This window comes from Diabrotica virgifera, chromosome 6, assembly GCF_917563875.1.
Source record: "Diabrotica virgifera virgifera chromosome 6, PGI_DIABVI_V3a".
Classification (NCBI taxonomy): Eukaryota; Metazoa; Arthropoda; class Insecta; order Coleoptera; family Chrysomelidae; genus Diabrotica; species Diabrotica virgifera.
In genome coordinates this window covers 140129542-140153487 of record NC_065448.1, presented here as the reverse complement: position 1 = coordinate 140153487, position 23946 = coordinate 140129542, and the positions used below count along the sequence as shown (strand labels likewise).

At 30.0% G+C, this 23946-nt stretch overlaps 1 protein-coding gene across 1 annotated transcript in view; it reads left to right on the top strand.

Moving 5' to 3' along the window:
- Nucleotides 1–791: 791 nt before the first annotated feature.
- Nucleotides 792–23946, top strand: part of LOC114325320 (uncharacterized) — a 170132-nt gene continuing 146977 nt past the window's right edge. Inside the window, exon 1 of the mRNA XM_028273363.2 lies at nt 792–1005. The gene's annotated coding sequence lies outside the window, so the exon portion shown is untranslated. The remainder of the gene's footprint in view (nt 1006–23946) is intronic.

The following is a 23946-nucleotide window of genomic DNA, read 5'->3' as shown; positions in this document are numbered from 1 at the left end:
TTTGTGGCTGTCATTCAGTTGAATTTTTTGCGGTTTTTATAGAATAGAATAGAAATATGCTTTATTGTCACTGAAAATTATACAATTTTATGGAAAAACCTTAACATAGATTCACGAAAAAGATAATTAGTAAAGTCTAATTTTTGCGTTTTGAAGTTTCTTTATATTACACAAACAGTTGTTTTCACAACTAATTTTATATTGGGCTCTGAAATTTTAAGGTAAATAATTATATTTTGGCAATTAATATTTAAAACATACAAAGCTAACGTCATTCACACAGTAAAGAAGTGATTGTGTTTAGATTTCCGTCAAAGTGAATAAAATAACAAAAATAAAATATGTTATTGAATTTTTTTATAAATTGTTTATTTATTTATTAATCAATAATAATAAAATAATTTATTAAGCTACTTCAAATGTAGCTGTAATTCTGCACAAAAATTTTGAAACAAAACTTACATTTGACATTCTATATATTTGATAACGTCAAATTTTAAAATAAAACCCGTAATCGGAACAGTAGCCAATTTCTGTCAGTTGTTGTTACGTGAAATAGATTTCCAACTTATTTCGTATGCTTTAAATGATGACGCACGGGTAAAGACTCGCGAACTCAACTGTAGTCTATTTATCTGATTATTTCTAAATGTATCAAATCTGACCTATATAAACCCGTTTAAATCTGCAGTTTAGGTCAGGGGTTAGGTACTGTTACTTTTTATTACAATAGTTTAGATTCCAATCGTATCGGCACGTAAGAAGTTGTTATTCGACACCAGAAACCAGCAGCAGCGGCTGAACCGTAATCTGTTAAAACGAAAGTGAAAACCCCACCACTGGAGAGGAAGCTGTTGTAAGAAAATTAAGTCTTCGACGGACACGCGATCTCGAGGAAACCGTTCCGTGCTTTACATAGTTCTGGTGATCGCGATCGACGCGGTTGTGCATTTCGATTGTGCTTAGTTGTTTGTTTTCTTCTTACAAGTGGAGGTTTAATTGGATGTAAGTCTTTCTTTTTTAAGTTTGTGAATAAAACAATAAATTATCAACGATCGATTTATAACTGATAAGATCTCATAATGCATGAAGCCATTTTAAAAATGTTTTCAAATAATTATATTGAAAACAAAAGTTTTTTTCTACTAAAAGAAACACATAAACACAAACATTGGAAAAATCTAATAGACCAGGTTGTTAGACCGTTCCCGTAGGAAAAATGTTTATGATTATGATTCTTTACTGATTTCTGTTAAAAATATTCCCTTTAACGGGGTACGCGCCAAATCTTGGTCCAATGCTATTTAAATGCAATTTTTTTTTTCGAATCCTGAGAAAACTAATAACTATTTTTAAAAAATTAAACGCAGAATGAAATATTACATTATTACCAAGAAAACTTCTATAATGTTTATTTTAATAAGTTACAGGGGTGAAAATAACGAGAAAATTAATGTGACTTTTAATTTCAAATATTTCATTGAAATGAAACTTTTTGTTTATTATAAGGGACTTTCGGCCCCCGGTAATAATGTAGTCTCTCATTCTACGTTTAATTTTTCAAAAATACTTGTTAGTTTTCTCAGGATTTGAAAGAAATGAATAAATTTAAATAGCATTGGACCAAGATTTTGCGCCTTCCCCCTTAAAAAAATCTGAAGGGGGTCGGGCGAAATTTTTGGGCATAAATTGTTTAAACCATTTTTTAAAACAAATTTCAAACCTCACTTTTTTCTGCTTAGTAAATAGTTATTTATGAAACAGTTCGTGAAGTATGCTTTTTGCGAACGCACGCGATCTTTAGAGCACGAGCTACAACGGAGCGAGTGCTATACATCGCGTAAGTTCTCAAAAAGTACTTCACGCATAGTTTCATACAATATTTTATCTACGATAAACAAATAAAAAAATTGTAATTCTTCGTCACTGGAATTCATTTCTATTCTACAATTTTTAGAACTTTGAAATTTAAAAATTCTAATTTCTTTCAAACGACAAAACTGTCAAAATTTTTGTTGTAATTTATTGCTAATTATGTCATCACCATGACAACGGGATATTTAATTATATGAAAGTGTGTCAAAAACAGTGCGAAAAGTAAATCCCATTTAAAATACATTGTTACTTCACGCACACTTTAAACCCTTCACGCACTGCTATCTATAATGACAGTTTTCACAAACTAAAAACTTACACATAATATGACATAGAGTAGATAAATATTTTTTTAGGTTTTTTGAGTCGTACCAGTTGATATTTTTTCAGTCACAGGTAAGCGATTTAATATCTGAAAAATGCGAAAATAAGCATTATCGTGGCTTGGAAAACTTAGAATATATAAATTACTGTTTGAGGTTGCCAAGTAACTAAATTGAAGTTTACACATCCCATTTCATCATTCTAAAGAATAATAGGGGCTTGTTTAAATTGGATTTTAATTGTTAATTATGCGCACCCACTCAATTTTTAAGCCGCCGCGGCGCAACACGTATAGCGTCTCTGTAGTTCTTATTATACATACGTATTTACACAAAATATTTCCAACAAATACTTTTTGTTGAAAATTTCTAGTTTATGATTAACATAGTTTTTTGATAATTTATTATATATTAAATTAATTATTGCCAATTTGCTAATTCAATACAACAAACAATATATTTATAATAAGCGTATTGTTATTTTATTTTTAAATGTGATCGGTACAAAATATTTATCTATTGAATACATATTTATTTGTATCAATTATAAATAAAATTAGAATTATAATAATACTTGATATTTATTAAAACTTAGTATTTTATTATTAACATTTTATAAATAACTAAGATATTAATTTATTTTGTGTCGATCATATTTAAAAAAAGAGGAAATCACAATATGCAGCACGTTTGGCAACTTCAAAAATTAATAATTTACACCTGAATTTTCAAAGCTACGAAAATGCGTATTTTCGTATTTTCCAGATTTTTAAACGCTTATAACTCGAAAAATATTAACTTTAGAGAAAAGTGATACTTACAAACTTTTTTTGGTTATAATGACCCATAAAGCCGAAAAAAATGTTTTCGGAGTAGAAAATTGTGATTGTGGCAATTTGTTTACAAAATTTTTTTAAATAATTTCTGCCCAAAAATTTCATCCGGCACCCTTTAAAATTGTTTAAAGAGGACATTTTTGAACAGGAATCTGTAATTAAATCGAATTAGGAACATTTTTTCTACGGACGTGGTCTTACAACGTAGACTATAAATATATTTCGATATAATATATACTTATTTTTTACTGGAACCCATTTAGATATTTAATAATAATTTTTTTTTTAATTTTTTGTCTTTTTTTAAACAAAAAAAAATTAATAAAATATCTAAAAAACGAGTAATTTTCATTTCTTTAACAAACTTTTAAGAACTATCCAATACATTAATATTAAACCAGAATAATAACATAAAGTACCACTAATAAATTTGAACTATACACACAATTCATCATTACTTCGAAAGAAAAAAAAAAATTAACCCCGCGTTGAATAGTTTCCACCATTTTGATAATGAACGATTTATGTTTACAGAAACAAAGCACTAAATTATTTTTAAAGTAACCTTCTATCACGAGTCCCATTTTTTGCCAGTTTTTAAAACTTTTATTTAGATATCAGATTTTATTTTCATTTTAGGAATTAATTTCTCGAAAACTGGAAATCCAAAATAAACATAATAGGAAGTATTGAAAAGACAAATATTAAATAATAACCGTTCAAATGATTTATTACACGATATCTCTTTCTATGTAGATGCTAGAGATAAGGTGTAGCGTTTTGCTGATTGAAATTTAATAACTATTGTATGAGGGATAAAGTATGACCCTCTAAAAATAAAAATAGGGGGTGCTAACGTGTTTTTCTTTTTTGGATCAATAAATAAAACATAAGTGTAAAAGTTTTTACTGGCACAAACTGTATATTATTATGTGTGTGAATATATTCCGCAGTGAAATTGATTACAATATGTATATTTATTTTCGCATAGGGACATTTATTTTCGCATTATTATAATATAAATATAAGTAAATACGTTGTATTTTATAAAAAAAATTCAAAAATATTAATTTTAGGACACTTTTACTACATCATTGTTACTTCGCCAAATTTAAAGATTTTTAAGAAATTTGGTGTTTGAAGTTGATGTTTAGTAAGTATTCCAATAATTAAAAGAAGTTTCATATTGACAGTTTTATTTTTGCACAATTTTTGTAACCACCCGATACAAAATTTTCAATTTTCAATGGTATTTTTATTTACAAAAGAACTCAAAGAAGAATTCATAAAGCGTAAAAAATTTAATCGTATTTAAAATAGTTTCAATGACATTTATATCAACCGCAACGGATAATTTAAACCGCAAATAGTACATAAATTAAAATTTAAATCTATTTCCTGTAGTTTATTCACAAATAAACATTTATTTTTCTTTATCTTTTATATAGATACATTAATATATTTTACAAAATAACATGCCGAAGTTGACAAATTTATCTATATACTCAAGGTATCCACAACTAGCAAAATATGCAAACTATGGAGGACAATAACTATCTAATTTAAAATTCTTTTATAGGATTTCTCTTAAAAATCATGTTAGATAATACGAGTGATGATTTAACTAAACATCTAACACATAAATGATTTAAATAACAAAAACAGATTTGAGATTTCATTCAAAAAGGATATTTAATCAACAACAGATGTCAAAATAGTTATTTTTCTACAACCGCTATTCAAAGTGCACCTTTCTGCACGGTTTTATGTTAGAAAACTTGATATTTTCTCACAGTATAAGATATTTGACATTAGTGTGCAGAAAAGTGACGTTTCTGTGCCGCAAAGTGACGTTTCTGTGCCGCAAAGTTCTTTTCTGCACAGTTGACTACCTCATTCTGAGTAACGTTATATTCTGTTTACATCCGTGGACTACCACATTCTGAGTAACGTTATATTCTGTTTACATCCGTGGTTAAACTTTAGACAAATATATAACCTATAAGACAATTATTATATTTAACTATAGCATAGAAACTAAATTATGGATGTTACAACTGTTTTATTTTACAATTTTATTCTTATTAAACATTTTATAATTATCAAATAACCAATAAGGATTTAGCAACCTCTGCAAGAGACGTCTAAATGAAGTAGGTTTTGTGTAAATCCGTGACTGCATAAATATAATGTCAATAATGTGTAATAATTGTTTAAATTTAAACAAATTAAGGCAGTGCATTCATTTTTTAACTGATTTCTGTGCAATTTATTTAGGTATAAGGAATTTAAATTGATTAGTAGGTATTAATTAAATACAGTTTAAAATTTATCACATAGGTACCTATTATAATTAATCATCGTTTGGAAATTGTGATTTTTATTTTTAGGAAAAACTGTGCTTGTAGAAAAAGTATAGTGTGAAACACGTGCAGAAAGGTAATTTCTCACTCGTTTGAATTGAATTGAGGCACTCGCTTGCGCTCGTACCGCAACTTTTCAAACTCGTGAGAAATTAGTACCTTTCTGCACTTGTTGCACAATATACTATTTCCTAACAAGTGCAGAAAGTCATTCTTTTCCGCACGCGACTGCAGTTTGCCGAACGACGCGAAGCGTTTCGAAACACATTTCAAAAATATTGCCATTGATAACTTTTACCTGTTCCAACCCTGTCTAACTTTTCGTAATCTTAAGAAAGTAGTTCACCTTAAATACCCACTCCCGATGAGCGGGCAGTTAGCTTAAATTCAATGTTAAATTCAGAATGAGTAGTGCCAGTGCATTATTTGTTGTCAAGTACTCGCGGTATCAAAAGAATACAATATTAGTAGGCATTATGAAACCTAGCACAAAACAAAATACGACAAATATCAAGGTGAAGCTCGCAATACTCTTGTAAAAGAACTTAAAGCTAAATTGAATAAACAAAATCTCTGTTTACAAAACCGACAGCTGTTCAATCATCAAGCTTAGCAGCATCATATGAAGTATCTTTAGAGCTTGTCAAAAGTAAAAAAGCATTTAGAGATGGAGAAATGATCAAGCGGTGTGCCGTTAAAATGGCGCGATCCTTTGGAGATGAAAAGATGGCCACAAAATTTTTGAATGTGTTTCAGTTTCCCATTAAACTGTATCTAGAAGACTTGATGAGCTGAATACTCATGTATTTAAAAAATGGTCGACACAGTTCGTGACTGTTTGTACTACTCCTTAGCCCTGGACGAATCTGTTGATATTATTGACAAAAATCAGCTATTAATTTTTGTTAGATGAATCGGTGAAGATTTTTGTGTAACTGAGGAAAACTGCACCACATGGAAGACGGTACCGAAGGTATAAATATATAAGAAAGAGTTAGTGACGTTGTGAAAAATATAGGTGGTTTTCAAAAGTGTTCTTGCGTTTGCACCGATGGAGCAAAAGCAATGACGGACGCATAACGGGATTGGCTGGACTTTTGCGGGAAAATGGTGTTAACTCTGTTATGTTTTATTGCATTATCCATCAAAAGGCTCTCTGCGGAAAGCTAATTAAAATCAACGATACTGAAAACTGTAGTGCAGATAGTAAACAGCTTAAGAGGAGGAAACAGAGCTCAGCGACACAGAAAATTCATCTCTTTCTTGGAGGAATTAAATACTGAATATAAGGACGTCCCCCTACATTCAGAAATAGGCTGGTTGAGTGCAGGTAAATGCCTTAGAAATTTTTTTTCTTTAAGAAAAGAGATCTTACTGTTGTTTGAAAAGGAAATTGTTATTAACACGGACGTATTTATAACAAAGCTTAAGAACAAAACATTTCTTTATGAACTGGCATTTCTAACAGATATTACCTCTCACTTGAACACATTAAACCTACAACTCCAGGGGAAAAATAAGACAGTATCACAGTTGGTTGGTCAAATTGAGACATTTCGCAAAAAACTTAATGTTTTCGAGAACTGTATGAAAATAAACGACCTCAAAAATTTTCCTGCGTGTTTCGAAATAAATCAAATCAAGAAGAAACCATGGTCGATTTCTCGAGGTTTGCAAAAGTTCTTACAGAAATAAAAAGAGAATTTGATGAAAGTTTTTCGGAATTTGATGCACAAAAACCCGATCTTGAGCTTTTTAACAATTCAATGGGAGTCAGCATCCAGAACCAATTAGCAGAATACCAATTAGAGCTGTGCGAACTATAGTCCGATTCGTTTTTTCAAGCAAAAAAAATGAAGACATTAGTACCTTTTGGAAGTTAGTCTCCAAGGATCGTTCTCCTAAAATTCGTAACTTTGTGTTGAAACTATATTCAATGTTTGGTAGTACGTATACAGGATGCGCCAAACCTCTGATTTTCTTTGATTACGGCTAAACTGTGGGATATACAAAAAAATGATTTTAACAAAACTAATGTACATCAAAACCGTCTATAATTTAAAATTTTTTTCGATCATACAGGGTGAGTCAGAACGACGGTATGAACCAAAGTTTTATTTTTTTAAATGGAACACCCTATATATTAAATCATTTTTGAATATAGTTCTTAAAAATATGAAAAATTTGTATAAGGTCTTATAGGCCTAAAATTAATAATTTTCGAAATATTTACGTTTTTATTGAGAAAAATGGTAATATTTATAGGGCTGTGGATTATGTTTCCAAGGGAAAAATATTTAAGTGGTAGGTCAAAGTTTTTACAATATTATGTCATTTTTAAATAATTTAATATCTTTTACTTATAGCCATAAAATATACAGTGTGATCACTATTTGCAAATTCAAAATTTTCAAATTTTTTTAAATGGAACACCCTGTATATTATTATTGCATTTTGTTGTAAATATTACAACCTTTCTTCTGGTATAAGGTTGTATGTACATAGCATGTTTGGTTTTGTAAATATTTAAAAAAGAACTATAGATTTTACGTTTCGTGGATATTTTATATCCGCGATAATTCTAATTAAATTTTTTTGCAAAAAAAAAATTATACTCTGATTTTAGAAACATACACTAAAATATGAAAGATGAAAATAAAAACGTAATTAAAGATTAAAATAAAACGTATGCAAGTGCAACTTAATTGAATTTAATAACTTTAAAATTATGTTACTAACAATTTTTTACCATACTAATAAGTAATTAACATGGATAAATTAATTATTAAATTAAACAACCAATTTTAAAATCTTCCTTAGAAATTTTTCTACTCTAGTAACTTTATTGTACCCAATTTTGTTAGTTAAATTGTATTGAGTAAAATCAGTTAATAACTTTTTAATTTACCTATATCTTGAGAACGTATAAAGTATGCTTTGAAACAAATGAACGTTGTAGAAGTATATTATGAAGTAAATACTATCTATACAGTCGTGTCACAAAAGCTGGTAATAATTTCTAATGGTTTCACCCAAAACAAATGTCATATCCATCAACTATTGTTCGGTTGAAAAATTAAAATTTAAAATATAAAAGATTGTTACAAAAATTTCAACTACAAAAGTATTACCAGCTTTTGTAACACCAGTTAATACTATTTATATTAATAAATAGTTTGACTAATACATTTAACATTAATTTGTTTCAAAGCATACTTTATAATTATGTTCTCAAGATGTAAGTAAATTTAAAAGGTAAATTAAAAGTTTAACAAATCTTACTCGTAAATACAATATAGCTAACATTTAATTTGGTACAGGAAAGTTGATGTGGTAGAAAAATTACTAGGGTAGATATCAAATTTGGTGGTTTATTTAATTTAGTAACTAATTTATGCATTCATTAGTATGGTAAAATATTTTTTGTAAAATAATTTTAAGTTATTAAATTCAATTGAATTGTACTAGTATAAGATTTATTTTAATCTTTAATTACGTTTTTATTTTCATATTTGATATTTTGATGTATGTTTCTAAAACCAGATTAAAATTACTGTTTTTGCAAAAAAATTTTTTAATAAAAAATCCGCAAAAACTTAATATCTATAGTTTTTTTTTAAATATCTACAAAACGGAACATGCTAGGTACATACAACCTTATACCAAAAGGAAGGTTGTAATAATTACTACAAAAGACAATACTAATATACAGGGTATCCCATTTAAAAAAAATGAGAAAATTTTGTATTTGCAAATAGTGATCACACTGTATATTTTATGGGTATATGTCAAATATGTTAATTTTTTTAAAAATAACAGTATGCTTAAAAAACTTTGACATATCAAATAAATTTTTATTACCTTGAAAGCCTAATCCACAGCCCTTTGAATATTACCATTTTTCTCAATAAAAGTGTAAATATTTCGAAAATTGTTAACTTTAGGCCTATAATACCTTATATAAATTCTTAATATTTTTAAAAACTATATTCAGAAATGATTTAATATATAGGGTATTCCATTAAAAAAAACATAACTTTTGTTCGTACCGTCGTTATGACTCACCCTGTATAATCGAAAATAATTTTAAATTATAGACGGCTTCGATATACATTAATTTTGTTAAAAACATTTTTTTGTATATCCCATAATTTAGCCGTAATCAAAGAAAACCAGAGGTTTGGCGCACCCTGTATATGCGAAAGTACATTTTCTGCTTTGAACCACATTAAATCTAAAACACGTAATCGCATGGAAAACGATTCTCTGGAAGCGTGTATTAGGCTCACTACGATTAGTATAGATATAGATATGCAAAAGTTAGTAGAGGATAAACCCTTTCCACAAATATCCCATTGATTTTTTATTTTATGTTAAATTTTAAACAAAACATGTAAATTGTAAACCATAATAAAATAAATAAGTATTTTCTATGGGAAATAAGCCACAATTTTACTAAAAAATGAATTTATTAACGTTTCGAAGCCCAAATCGGGTTTCGTTGTTAAAATACAAAATATTATTAAAATAAACAAAAATGTTGTTGCTAAGTAAAAAAATTCTTCTAATAATTTATTTAATCTGACTCATTTATATCGGCTATAGAAAATACTTAATTATAAAAATGCCACAAGGAAATAGCTTCAGAACAACATAATAAAAAAGGGAACCTCCCTTTTAGTTGATAATAAAATACTTGTAAATAATATTTCGTTTGTATATTATTTTTTTAAATAAACTTTTTTTGAACGAGTCGAGTTCTCTGGCCCTTCATAATAATTTCAAATTTAATACGGCCCGCAACGTCTAAAATGTTGGACCACACTGGCTTAGAATATCATGGAAGAACAAAGTCTGAAATGAGGAAGTATTTAGAAGAGCGGACTTCTAGGAAAGGGAACTTTTTGATAATGTAAATACTAAGACGATTACGAAGGACGATATTACAAGGAGGACGATATACTTTTCAGCAACTAGAACTAGAAGAAAAAATAGGGCATCTAGGATATAAAAAGATGTCATGGCTGCATAATATTTGCCAATTTCAGTTAGGAAATGCTTGCAATGCTGCTAAAAATAGAATAATAATTGAATCCTGACTATGTAACACCTTGTGGGATCGGTACTCACCGGAGGGACCGCAGACGTTCGGATATAATTAGCGTCTCTTTGCAAAGACAATGACGTCGACTTTGCAAAGTAACAAGACACTTACTCAACACGCATACTACACGTTACTCCCCTGAGTTAGTGATAAGTTATATTCTAAAAAATCATTATGAAATTGACTGGCTAGTTGGTTGTGAAAACCAGTGCCAATAAAACACAAACACACACACATGACTATGTAACATATTACCTGACAAGACAATGTACGGTGGACGACTACGCACAAAGGCACGACACCTTAAGGAGAAGAAGAAGAAATATACATTAATTATACCAATTATACAACAAGTTTTTTTCGCGTAAGTTTTTTAAACTATGGTATACAGCCAATCACTGGGAATTTTCGCTCTCAAAGTTAAACACTTGTTAAGTTAATGTTTGTTTGCTGTTATTCAATACGTTTAATTTGATGTATATTATTATTACCATAGGTAAGGCAGACAATGTGTATATGACCATTTGAGCAAAGTAGCTATAACCAAATAAACAAACCGTGCCCATGTTACAGTTCTTCACTGCTGCACATTCACTGTGAAAAGGAAAAAGCAAATATTCACGCTCTCAATGGTTGTTATAATCCTACACGATCTACAGAAAAAGGAAGTGTGTTTATTATTTATAAGAACAGTAATCATGTTAAGAGTGTAAATTCTAATATACAACAGTTATTTTATGTTAATTTGTTAAGAAATGATTTGACACGAAAAACGTTTTAATGAGATATGTTTTGTAAAACACAACAAACGCTGATTATATTAATTACAAATAAATCATTAATTAAATGTTTTGTACTTAAACGACTGACATAAGACTATTAGTAACAGACACACAAAAATATTAGAATAGATTGAAGAGTTAAAATAAGCATAAATTAGAATATCTAAGAATACCTAGAATCAGGGACAAAAATGAAGAGTTGGAAACACATAGTTAAAGAACAAATCATATCAAGTCAAATTAGCTGATTTAAGTAAAATAGTTTTTATGAATTCTTGCAAAAAACTCAGACCAAAAGGTATCGATATTTTAAATTTTTCCGCTTGAATGGAGTCCAAGTTAAAAAAATTCACAAAATTACACATTCCCCGTCATAGCGGACATACTAGTAGACTAGGAGCCGGTATAGGTGAAATTGGCTAATCATTTTAGGCACGATAAGACCCTATAACTTAAATAGTAGTACCTAAAAGAAAACGTATTAACACTGTGCCGTCACTTTTTAGTGGCACATGCGTCGACAGTGGCGCATCAAACTTTCCACTTATGGACGGGATAAATAAATTAAAAACTACCCTCCCTTGTGATTGTGAGTACTCTCCTATGTGATTAAATAATAAGACATAGCGTAATTTTAACCCACCAGCCCCTTTCCCCCTTCCCTCACCATCAAAAACTTCATTTTTCGTTTTTATTTTTTTAGGTGGGATGAAATCAATTTTAAAATTTCAAAAAATTCACACGCATATTTGAGGCTTTTACAAAACATGACCATTTTTTATAGATCCGTAGTTTAAGTGTACATAACCTCAAAAAGCAAAAAAAAATTTTTTTTTTGGAAAAAAACCTCTAACTTTTTTTTCGAGGGTGGCTAGAGACCTAATTTTTTTTTCTATTTTGTGTATTTTATCAAATACTATGTATGTTTTTAATTTTTTTCAGATTTTTACGTAAGGTTCGTCACCTTCAAAAATCCAAAAAACTGTTTTTTGGGGGTTTTGGGGATTTTACCTAGTTTATAGACTTCAAAGTAGATCAAATCAATGTTTTTTTTAATAGGTTATATGAAGAGTGGAGATATATAACGGGCCAAGTGACAAAAATACACAATCGAGAAGACTGAGTTTTTATTAGGAAATGGAACACAATATGTACTTAATAGCGGACGCTATCTGTCTGTTGAATTTATTTAGAGCTGCTTTCAGTAGTAATAACCCAAGGACATTGATAATTGTTCGAAAAAATTTTATAACAGATTTCGAAAGCTTGTTGCTTGGAAACAGACCGACGCCGTAGGCGGAGGTCTGTTGCCTGTAAGCAACAAGCTTCAGAAAGTTGTTAAAAAAATTTTGAGCATTTATCAATGTTCGAGGGTTATTCGGATAGAAAATTTTTTGCTGGTTATGAAAAAAAAAATACAGAGCAGAAACAATTTATTTAAATGTGCAATTAACAATTCTTCCACCGTCCGATTTCCATCTAATTCATATTTTCTATCATTGCAAAAGTCCATAAACGCTTTCTATACAAATTTTTTACTGTAAACAGTATTATTTGGTATATTTGATTCGATAATTTCATTAATATTCTCATCAGTACTACAACCAAATCGTGACATTTTGAAATATTGAATATTTGAAATGTCAAAATCGAAATGAAACGAAATGTAGGTATCCATAGCTACATGATTGAGTGAAAACAGCCCATGGGATCTGTTTTCAGTATAATGTTGGTTTTATTGGTTGTATTCAACCAGATGACCACAAATTAATTGATTTCATTGGATTTCTAATTGAGCAAAAAATTTTCAATGCAACTGTCACTTGGCCCATAATACAGGTTAACGGCATTGTTGCATAGACCATTATAATGGAAAAAACAAACAGTTTTTTGGATTTTTGAAGGTGGCGAACCTTACGGAAAAATAAAAAAAAAATAAAAAGATAGTGTTTGATAAAATACACAAAAAAGAAAAAAAAATTAGACCTCCAGCCACCTCAAAAAAAAAGTTATACGCTCTTTTCAAAAAAAAAAGAATTTTTTTTGAGGTTATGTATACTCAACCTACGGATCTATAAAAAATAGACATGTTTTGTAAAAGCCTCAAATATGCCTTTAAAATTGACTGCATCTTACAAAAAAAAAAAAAAATAATAAAAACGAAAATGATGTTTTTAATGGTGCGGGAATGGGAAGGGGGTGGCGGGTTAAAATTACGTTGAGTCTAATTGTTTAATCACATAGAACTTAAAAAAATAAATAAAAATTTAATTCTTGGAGTAAGGGAGGCCACTTTTTAATTTATTTATCCCTTCATAAGTGGAAAGTTTGATGCACCACTGTCGACGCATGTGCCACTAAAAAGTGACGGCACAGTGTTCATACGTTTTTTTTTTAGGTTCTACTATTTAAGAGGAAACAGTAGCGATCAACAGGTAGCGAAAACGCGTTCCAAGATTTCGGCTGTAATTTTGAATATTTTTTCGGGATATTTGGCACATCTATTCGTAATATAATAAAGAATGGCGGTACAGAGCCCAATTTAAAAAATATGTTAATATGTGGAAATTACTCTGTAATTAAAAACAATATTAAAAAAACGAGCCTGTATCGCCATTAAGAAGAACAAAAAAATACACTTTCTTCAAATAAACTTTTTTATCCGATGTCTAGATTTTGTGTCAATTTGGAACTACTAAAATTTTTTATTTCATTAGCACACGTCGTCACAATATCACTTTTTTTCTATGACTTGTTAGCTATGTGTACGCCAAATTTCATGTCAATCCAAGCGGTTCTTTAAAATATAGAGGTTTTGCAATATTTTACCGTTAAAGAACGTACTATTAGCCCATAAGCCAAAAAATAACATAGGTAACCTAGTGTCAACAAGCGTGGCGCTTACTGTACACAATCTAAAATAATCTTGTATACAGGGTGTTTCATTAATAATTGTCCATATGGTAACTGGAGAAACCTTAGCACAAAATACGAAGTTTTAACCTAAAACACTTAAATAAAATGTGGTTCCTTACTAAGTTACAGGGTGTTTTATCTAAAAATTAAAAAAATATTTTTGCTCAGAATTTTAAAACTATTCGACGTATCCTTTTCATACTTGGCAGGAAGTATAGGTACTGTACAAACTATTAAATTATGTTAAACAAACGTTTCTGGCTATTACCAGAGGCGTACGACGGGGGAAAGTGAATGGTTGACCCTTTCCAAATTCTACGCCACTGGCGAAATTGCTATTTTAGTTCAATTTTTGGATTCTCCAATACTTTCTATGAAAATAATATACTCTTCATTTGTAACGATAAAGTCATTAGTTTTCGAGATCTTTGAAGTTAAAAATGAAACGACACGGTTATTTTGATTAATGTATTGTGTCGCTTCATTTTTAATTTCAAATATCTCGAAAACTAATCATTTTATCGTTACGAATGAAGGGTATATTATTTATATAAAAAGTATTGCAAAATCAAAAAATTACACTAAAATAGCAATTTTGTCAGTGGCGTAGAATTTGGGAAGGGTCAACCAGCCACTATCCCCTGTCGTACGCCTCTGGTAGTTGCTAGAAACGTTTATTTATCTTAATTTAGTAGGGTGTACAGTACCTACACTTTCTCCTAAGTATGATAAGGATACGCCAAATAGTTTTAAAGTACTGGGTACAAATAATTTTTTAATTTTTAATCATTATGAATCATATCATAAATTAATCAAAATAACTGTACCGTTTCATATTTAACTTCAAATATCTCGAAAACTGATGACTTTATCGTTACCAACGAAGAGTATATTATTTACGTAGAAAGTATTGGAAATCTAAAAATGGCATTAAAATAGTAATTCCTCCAGAGGCGTAGAATTTGAGAAGGGTTAACCATTAACCATCCCCTGTCGTACGCCTCTGGTAGTAGCTAGAAACGTTTGTTTATCAGTATTTAGTAGGGTGTCTAGTAGTCGCACTTTCTGCCAAGTAGGAAAAGGATACGTCGTATAGTTTTAAAATGCTGAGCAAAAATAGTTTTTAAATTTTTAGATAAAACACCCTGTAACTTAGTAAGGAACCACATTTTATTTAAGTGTTTTAGGTTAAATCTTCGTATTTTGTACTAAGGTTTCTCCAGTTACTATATGGACAATTATTAATGAAACACCCTGTATACAGGGTGAGTGGGGAGGAATGTGCCAAACTTTAAGACTGTATAATATACGTAAAAATAATCAAAAATAACTCATATGTTGTTATTCGATTTTCATTTGTTTCCGAGATACGGGATGTTAAAATTTTTCTTACAAACTGACGATTCATTTATTGCTCTAAAAACGTTTGAGGTTTGCAAATGAAATTTGGTGGGTTTTAAAACATGGGTATTGCGCAGGCTTTGACATACAACTAAGAATTTTATATTCACCAGTGGCGCGCGTACGGGTAAGGGTCTGAAAGTTTTTAAAGAAATAAAAATAGTACGCCAATGAGATATTTCATATTTTTGAATTACCTGTTCAATTTGTGATAAAAAATCTATTTTCCAATTTTTTCATAAGACGCGCGACGCTTCGTTTTCATGCAAAAAAAAATAAAATATCTTAACGCTTCCAAAGTATTCGAAATAAGTTTCTGCACATTCATATAGGTACAGTGCGGTGGAATAAGTGTTGCCCCCCCTGTTACCTTGTTTATTTTAAGAATATAAGCAAAACGCTCGGACGGGTCGATTTTTAAACTAATCATAGTATATCATAGCATCAACGTTTCTAACTTTACGCGATCCCTCTTCAGGTGACAGGCATAACTTTGATTTTTTTAAATGGTAAAATACATCATGTGACACCTCATTTAAGAGCTTTTAAAATAGTGATTTCAAAAATGTATAATACTTTAATCCTTTTTGAGATCGCAGGCCCAAAATTTCGGTCGAACTCTTTTTAAACGCATTTATTTTTTTCGAATTCTGAGAAAACTAATAAGTATTTTTGAAAAATTTAAACGCAGAATGAAAGATTAGATTATTACCAAGGGCTGACAGTCCCTTAGAATAAACAAAAAGTTTCTTTTGAATGATATATTTGAAATTAAAAATCACACTAAATTTTCTCTTTTTTCCACCACTGTGACTTATTAAAATAAACATTATAGGAGTTCTCAGGGACTTTCGACCATCGAGAATACTGTATTATTTCATTCTGCGTTTAAATTTTTCAAAAATATTTATTAGTTTTTTCTAGATTCGAAAAAAATGATTGCATTTAGAAAGAATTCGACCGAAATTTTGCGCCTACAATCTCAAACAGGATTAAAGTATTGTACATTTTTGAACTAAGTATTTTATGGGCTTTTAAATGAGTTGTCACATGATGTATTTTCCCATTTAAAAAAATCAAGGTTATGGCTGTCACTTGAAGAGGGATCGCGTAAAGTTCGAAACGTTGATGCTATAATATACTATGGTTAGTTTAAAAATCGACATATCCGAGCGATTTGCTTATATTCTTAAAATAAACAAGTTAACAGGGGGGAGCAACACTTATTCCACCGCACTGTAGAAACTTCGTCGAAAACTTTGTAAGCGTTAAGATGTTTTATTTTTTGCATGAAAACCAAGCGTCGCATGAAAAAATTGGAAGAAAGATTTTTGTCTAAAATTAAACGAGGAATTCAAGAAATATTTTTTTAATTTGAAATATTTCAGTGGCGTATAATTTTTATAATAAAAATGTGTACCATTTTTATTCGGCTGCAATACGAAGGAAAAACAATCCTACTCTTTAATTAGAATAAGGAGTGCAGCCAGTCCCTTTAACTGCAGTTTTCTGCTCTTATTGGAGCGTCATCAGAAGGAACGTAGGCACTGTTCTCCTTAATCCAATCAAATTGCATCGAAAGGTTTTCCCAAGTATTGCAGCCAAAGTGATGGTAATGGGTGGCTAGCGCCATCTGGCCTATTAATTAATACGTTGGCGTCTAAAACTAGAAGAATACGATTATAAAATTATTTATAAAAAAGGAAAACATAACACAAACGCAGACTGTTTATCTCGAATTACAATTAACGCATTAGAAGATGAATCAATAGTAAATAATCCTGGAGACGTAGACGAAGATATTTTAAAATACCTCCAAAATTTTGCAGAGAATCCATTAGACCAACAACCTTCAACAAGTAACAATAACGACTCAAGAAAAATTAACATTATTTCTGATATAAGAATACCTCCAGACAAAATAAATACACAAGACGAAAGCTCAGACGAATCTACACAACATACAACCGCAAACGAAACAACGAATCAAGGAATACCCATTTTAGACGAAATAATAAATAACAAAGTTCACCAAATCTTAGTATACCCTAACGTTTACCCAAAAACCGATATAACTCATGAAACTTATCAAAACCATAAAATAATTAAAGTAAAAATCCCAGAAACTGATAATGAAAAAGATATTTTTGAATTTCTTATGGCATACACAGACCTTAACACTACATTTTATTTGTACTTCAGTAAAGACAACCTGTATAATGATTTTAATAAATATTACCTAAAACATTTTTCTGAAAATTAGTCCGAAACTAATTAAATGCACTAGATTAATTAATACAGTAGCAAACGAAGAGGAACAAATAATTTTATTAAAAAACTACCACGAAGGAAAAACTAACCATAGAGGAATTAACGAAACATTTGAAAAATTACGTCAAAATTATTACTGGAAAAATATGAAGACAACTATTACTAATTACATTAACGAATGTTCTATTTGCCAAAAAAATAAATATGGTAGACACACCCCTTATGTCCCACTAATGCTTACGGAAACCGCCAGCAAACCTTTTCAAATTATTCATATAGATATTTTTACATATGACGGTAACAAATATTTGACCCTCACAGACGCATTTACTAAATTTGCTCAAGCTTATTCTATTCCAGGTAAAAACGCAATTCACATTACGAAATCCTTAATAAAATACTTCACTTCTTTCGGCATTCCCCAATTAACAGTAGCAGACAAAGGTAGAGAATTTAATAATGAAGTAATAAAAGATTTATTAGCAATTCACAAAATCAAAGTTCATTTTACTACTCCCGGTCACCATGAATCAAATTCAATAGCTGAACGAATACACTCTACACTAATCGAACATTTAAGACTTCTAAAACAAACGTATCCTAACGAAGATGACCTAATGGACTATGCTCTTATAGCTTACAATAATTCTATTCATAGTTCCACAAAATTTACCCCATTTGAACTAACTTTCGGACATACAGATTCTAGAAACCCCAACGAACTATTTCTTTCCCAAAATTTCTATTCAGAATATATAAATAATCATAAAGACAAACTAAAACACGTTTACCAAAATGTACATGAAAACCTAACACAAAACAAAACTAAAGTAATTGATAAAAGAAATGATCAAGGAGAAACAAATTCAGAATTTAAAATTGGACAATTAGTTTATAAAGTTAATACCCAAAAACGTAACAAAAAACACCAACCATACTTAGGCCCCTATAAAATTACCAAAATTCTTGACAGAAACCGAGTAGAACTTGTACGACAAAGACTTAAATATAAAAAAGACATTAACCAGACAGAAATTATACATATTAAAGAACTAAAGAAACCTCCCGTTGCAGGTTCACCCTCTGGACAACAAACGTCGACGCAAGACGAGACACATCCAAATTCCATAACTTAAACGACAATCCCGGACTTTTACCCCTTCATTTAGGCACAGCCCGAATTCAGACAGATGTTTGGACTTTTATACATATCTATGACATTACAAACATTACTTCAAATTTCCTTACTCTACAAAATCAATATAATTCCATGATAAATACCCTTTCAAATACTTCTCAAATTCTAAGCTTTAATAAAGAATTTCAAGACTCCTATCATTTAATCCAAATTTTAGAAAACAAAATTTATCTCGAATTAAGACAATTAAATCCCTTTTGGAATACCAGATCTAAAAGATCTCTATTTGATGGTGTAGGTTCCGCAATACAATTTATAACCGGAAACCTAGACCAAAACGATGCAAAACGTTACGACGACGCTATATCAACTCTAACAAATAATCAAAATAATATTAAAACTATAGTTAAAAATCAAATCACCTTATTAAGATCTTCAATAAAGAATTTTGAAAATAATACAAAAATCTTAGCTCATAACCAGTTAATTTTAAGTTCACGCATAACAGAAGTTCAAAACTTAATTAAAGATATAAAAATAGAAAAAGTTGAGACATTTCATTATTTTGCACTAGAAAGACTTGTGTCACAATTTTACACTAGTTTCCAAATTATTTATGATCTACTAGAAAAAATCGAAGTTGCTATCAGCTTTTCGAAACTAAATACATTTCATAATTCGATAGCCGACCCAGATGAACTATTTCTCGAAATATTAAACGTTAGTAAATTCCTTAAAAATAACAAATTCCCTTTTGAATTATCTTTGCAAAATATTTTGTTGTTCGAAAAAATAATAAAAATAAAAAGTTATAGTAAAGCAAATAAAATAATTTTTGTACTTGAATTACCCATTGTTGAGATCAATGACTATGATTATTATCATCTTTATTCTTTTCCGACCCGATACCAAACTCATTTTAGAACAATTATTCCAAAATCCAAGTTCCTACTTTCCAATCGATACCATTATGCACTTGCCAACGTTCAATGTCAAAAATTGTTAGAAGAAGAATATTTATGCCACGATGTCCAGTCCATTGAAGTAACACCAACAGCCCCTTGCGAAGTTCAACTAATACAGTACTCAAAATTTGTAAATCAATGTCAATCAGTGCCGACAGAAATTAATAACATAAAAATTCAAAAACTTGAAAACAATAAGTGGATCGTAATAACTCTAAACAAAGTGATTAGTATTCAAAAATGCGACAAAAATTCGGACAATATTCCATTAAACGGTAGTTACTTAATCGAACTCAATAGTGCGTGCGAAATTTATATAGACAATTACGTTTTAAAATCATTTAAACTAAAAACTCCAAACTTCGTTAAAATGGAACTGCCAAATTTAGAAGTGTTACTAAAAACCCCGGTCAGTGATCTAAACTTTAAAACAATAAAAATAGACTCAATAAAATTAGACGAATTAAATAATGTTCAAAGTGCTTTAGCAGATCAAGAAAACAAAATAGACAATCTAGACACAGACACAGTTCCCATTCATTTTCAACATGTCAGTTTTTATACCATAATTTTATATGTCATAGCAATCATCTTCCTTGTCTACACCATTTGGCAAATATACAGAAAAAATACGAATCCAGAATCACCAAAAGAATCCACAGAACAAGAAAAGAAGGTACCAGAAAATTTTCCATTTCTTCGAACTATGCTACCCCATAGTTCTCATCTAGCCCCGGAGGAGTTAAGAAACCAGAACTGCTAAATCACCAATAATAAAAGGACAGCGTCATCAAGCTTCACCTCGACCACACCTCGGCGTCACCGAGCTTATAAATAAACTTTTGCATTATATAGCGTCACTCTTATTTTGCATTTAATTGTAGTAAGTAGTCCCTTGTCAATAAAGTTCTTTTTAAAAACGTTGTTCTTGGACTTAGAAACTTCACTTACATATACATCTTGTTAATTTAATTTGTATCCAATCAACTGAAGAATGATAACAGACGCCACCCTATTAATTTAATCAAGCAAATTGGAATCAGTCGGAAAACATCATATAGTCGGAAAAATATTTTTGCCAAATTAATTTCATGCCGAATTTGTTTTGTAGGCCAGTCAATGACCATTTTGGAGAGTAGTTTTCCTCGTCACGACAGATTTGCTTGAACATTTGGATTTAGGTTCCTCTTACTCTTGACTTCACTGTTGGACTTGAGTCCAGGGTTGCTTTTACTTGGAGGTGAGAAAACATACGTTCAAAATATACCTGAAATTAATAAACTGAATAAATATAAATAACTTTTGTTCTATAGAGTTTTTTCATTACGTCAAAATACTTATTTGCGAGTGACTGAATATGTACCGGGTGTCCCAATAAGAATGGCGCTCGGCCATATCTCAGGAACCGTTTATAGTACAGCTTTGGGAAAAAAAATTATAACAAAAGTTGCCTCGAGAAAAGCCTGGAAATTATTTTCATAAATGTAAGTCCACCGCTAGAGGGCGTAATTGAATATCAAAAATTAAAAAATCGAAATTGCCTAATGAAAGGGCACTGGAAATTCGATTATCGTATTCTTCATAAAATTCTGCTTATATTTTATTTCACAAGTTTAAGTCTACCTGTGCAAATAAGAGATAGGGGTAAGTGGGAAACTTGTTATGAAAAAATCGCTGTAAGTCCGGTTCTGCTTAATCGATTTTTGCAAAGTTGGTCTTGTTGAAAACAGCTCTTTTTCGTCAAGGTAATAGTTATAATTTGGAAAGAGCCTATTACGTAATATGCCGGCTAGGAGGCGCTATTTATTTTCTTTTTAGAAATCGAGCTTTCTGTGGAAAATATTAAATACAAGTATGTATTTTTTCCCTGTATTACAAAATAAGACCAAATTAGCAACAGAATACCGAAAACCGCATGTCTATACCTTTTTTCTATCTCGAGATATCTTAAGAAATGTGTAAATTTTAAACGTTTATTGCCATAGAAGCAAGTAGTGTGCTATGGAAAAAACAAAGAAACATTTTCCAGATGTCACCGTATATAATAAATCAAAACAAAATATGAAAAACTCTACTACTGGGGTGACGTCTTTGGGGATATTTCATTGCATATATTCTAGCCGCAACAATTGCATTTCTTATGCATTCAAAGAATGTGGCTATCATGTCAAATGCTTCTTAGTTTTGTAAGAATCATCTTGAATTTCACTCTGTATAAATTTTATATAAAATTTAATAGAAACAAACCGCAACAAACCATCAATGAACAAATTTTTATGTTTTACTGATTTGACACATAATTTGACACATGATGATTTTTGAAGTTAATACTTCTAATAGTTCTATTTTTTTCCATAGCACACTACTGGTTTCCACTTTGACTTCGTAACTTAGGTTACCGGTGACAATAAGAGTTATGTATTTATCTTAGTTGGGAATGGGAAAATTGATATTAAAATATAATGAAATAAAAATTAAAATTTGTGTAGAAAATCTGATGTTTTTACATTTTCTACGATTCATCGAGAGAAAAGCAAATGCGCGGAGGCAACAATTCATAAAAGTTTACATATTACAGCAATTTCTTTGGTATTATTTTAAGTACCTATTAAAATTGGTGTAATATTTAAATAAAAAAGATTTTTTTTCTCTGATTCTGGCCTTTGCTTAGAACTAGAACTTTTAGCCACGTAATTGTATAACTTATCACTAACTCAGGTGTAATGTGAAGTGTGTGTGTTGAGTAAGTGTCTTGTTATTTTGCAAAGTCGACGTCATTGTCTTTGCAAAGAGACGCTAATTGTATCCGAACGCTAAATAAAATTAAACTGTTTAAAATATATTTATTTCGTTAAAATCATAATAATAGAAGTATAACTTCTTACTCGTGTACAAAGAACACACACTCTTTTTTTGTTATATTTTATAGTGTTATGTGTCTTATTGTTGTTTTGATTCAATATATACGGTGACATCTGGACAATGTTTCTTTGTTTTTTTCCATAGCACACTACGTGCTTCTATATATTTCCACTTATATGACAGCAACAGTTATGTTTAAAATTTACACGTTTCTTAAGATATCTCGAGATAGAAAAAAGGTATCGACATGCGGTTATCGGTATTTTCTTGCTAATTTAATTTTGTAATACAGGAAAAAAATACATACTTGAATTTAATATTTTCCAAAGAAAACTAGATTTCTAAAAAAAAATAAATAGCGCCTTCTAGCCGGCATATTACGTAATAGACTGTTTCCAAATTATAACTATTACATTGAAGAAAAAGAGCTGTTTTCAACAAGACCAAGTTTGTAAAAAACGATTAAGCAGAACCGGACTTACAGCGATTTTTTCATAACAAGGTTCCCACTCACCCCCACCTCTTATTTGCACAGGTAGACTTAAACTTGTGAAATAAAATATGCACAGAATTGTATGAAGAATACGATGATTGGATTTGCAGTGCCCTTTCATTAGGCAAATTTTGTAAAATTTCGATTTTTTAATTTTTGATATTCAATTACGCCCCCTAGCGGTGGACTTACAATTATGAAAATAATTTCCAGGCTTTTCTCGGGGCAACTTTTGTTATAATTTTTTTCCCAAAGCTGTAGTATAAACGGTTCCTGAGATATGGCCGAGAGCCATTCTTATTGGGACACCCGGTACATTTTTCAACAAAACAAAAAAAAAACACATTTTCAAACGTTTTTCCGTAAATAACTCAAAAAACAAGTATTTTATCGAAAAAATATTTTTAGCAAAAATAAAGCTTATAAAAATGGCGTATTTAATAAATCTATAGACCTAATAGGAGCAGAGTTGTAGCTCAAGTCAAGGTTTTACTCGTCAAATTTCAAATCGCATATTTCAACGTGAAATAGCCAAAAAAGGAAAAAATAATTCGTAGAAAATTTATCAACAGTATTAATCGACAGTTTAGTATTTATACAATGCATTATTTTGTTTT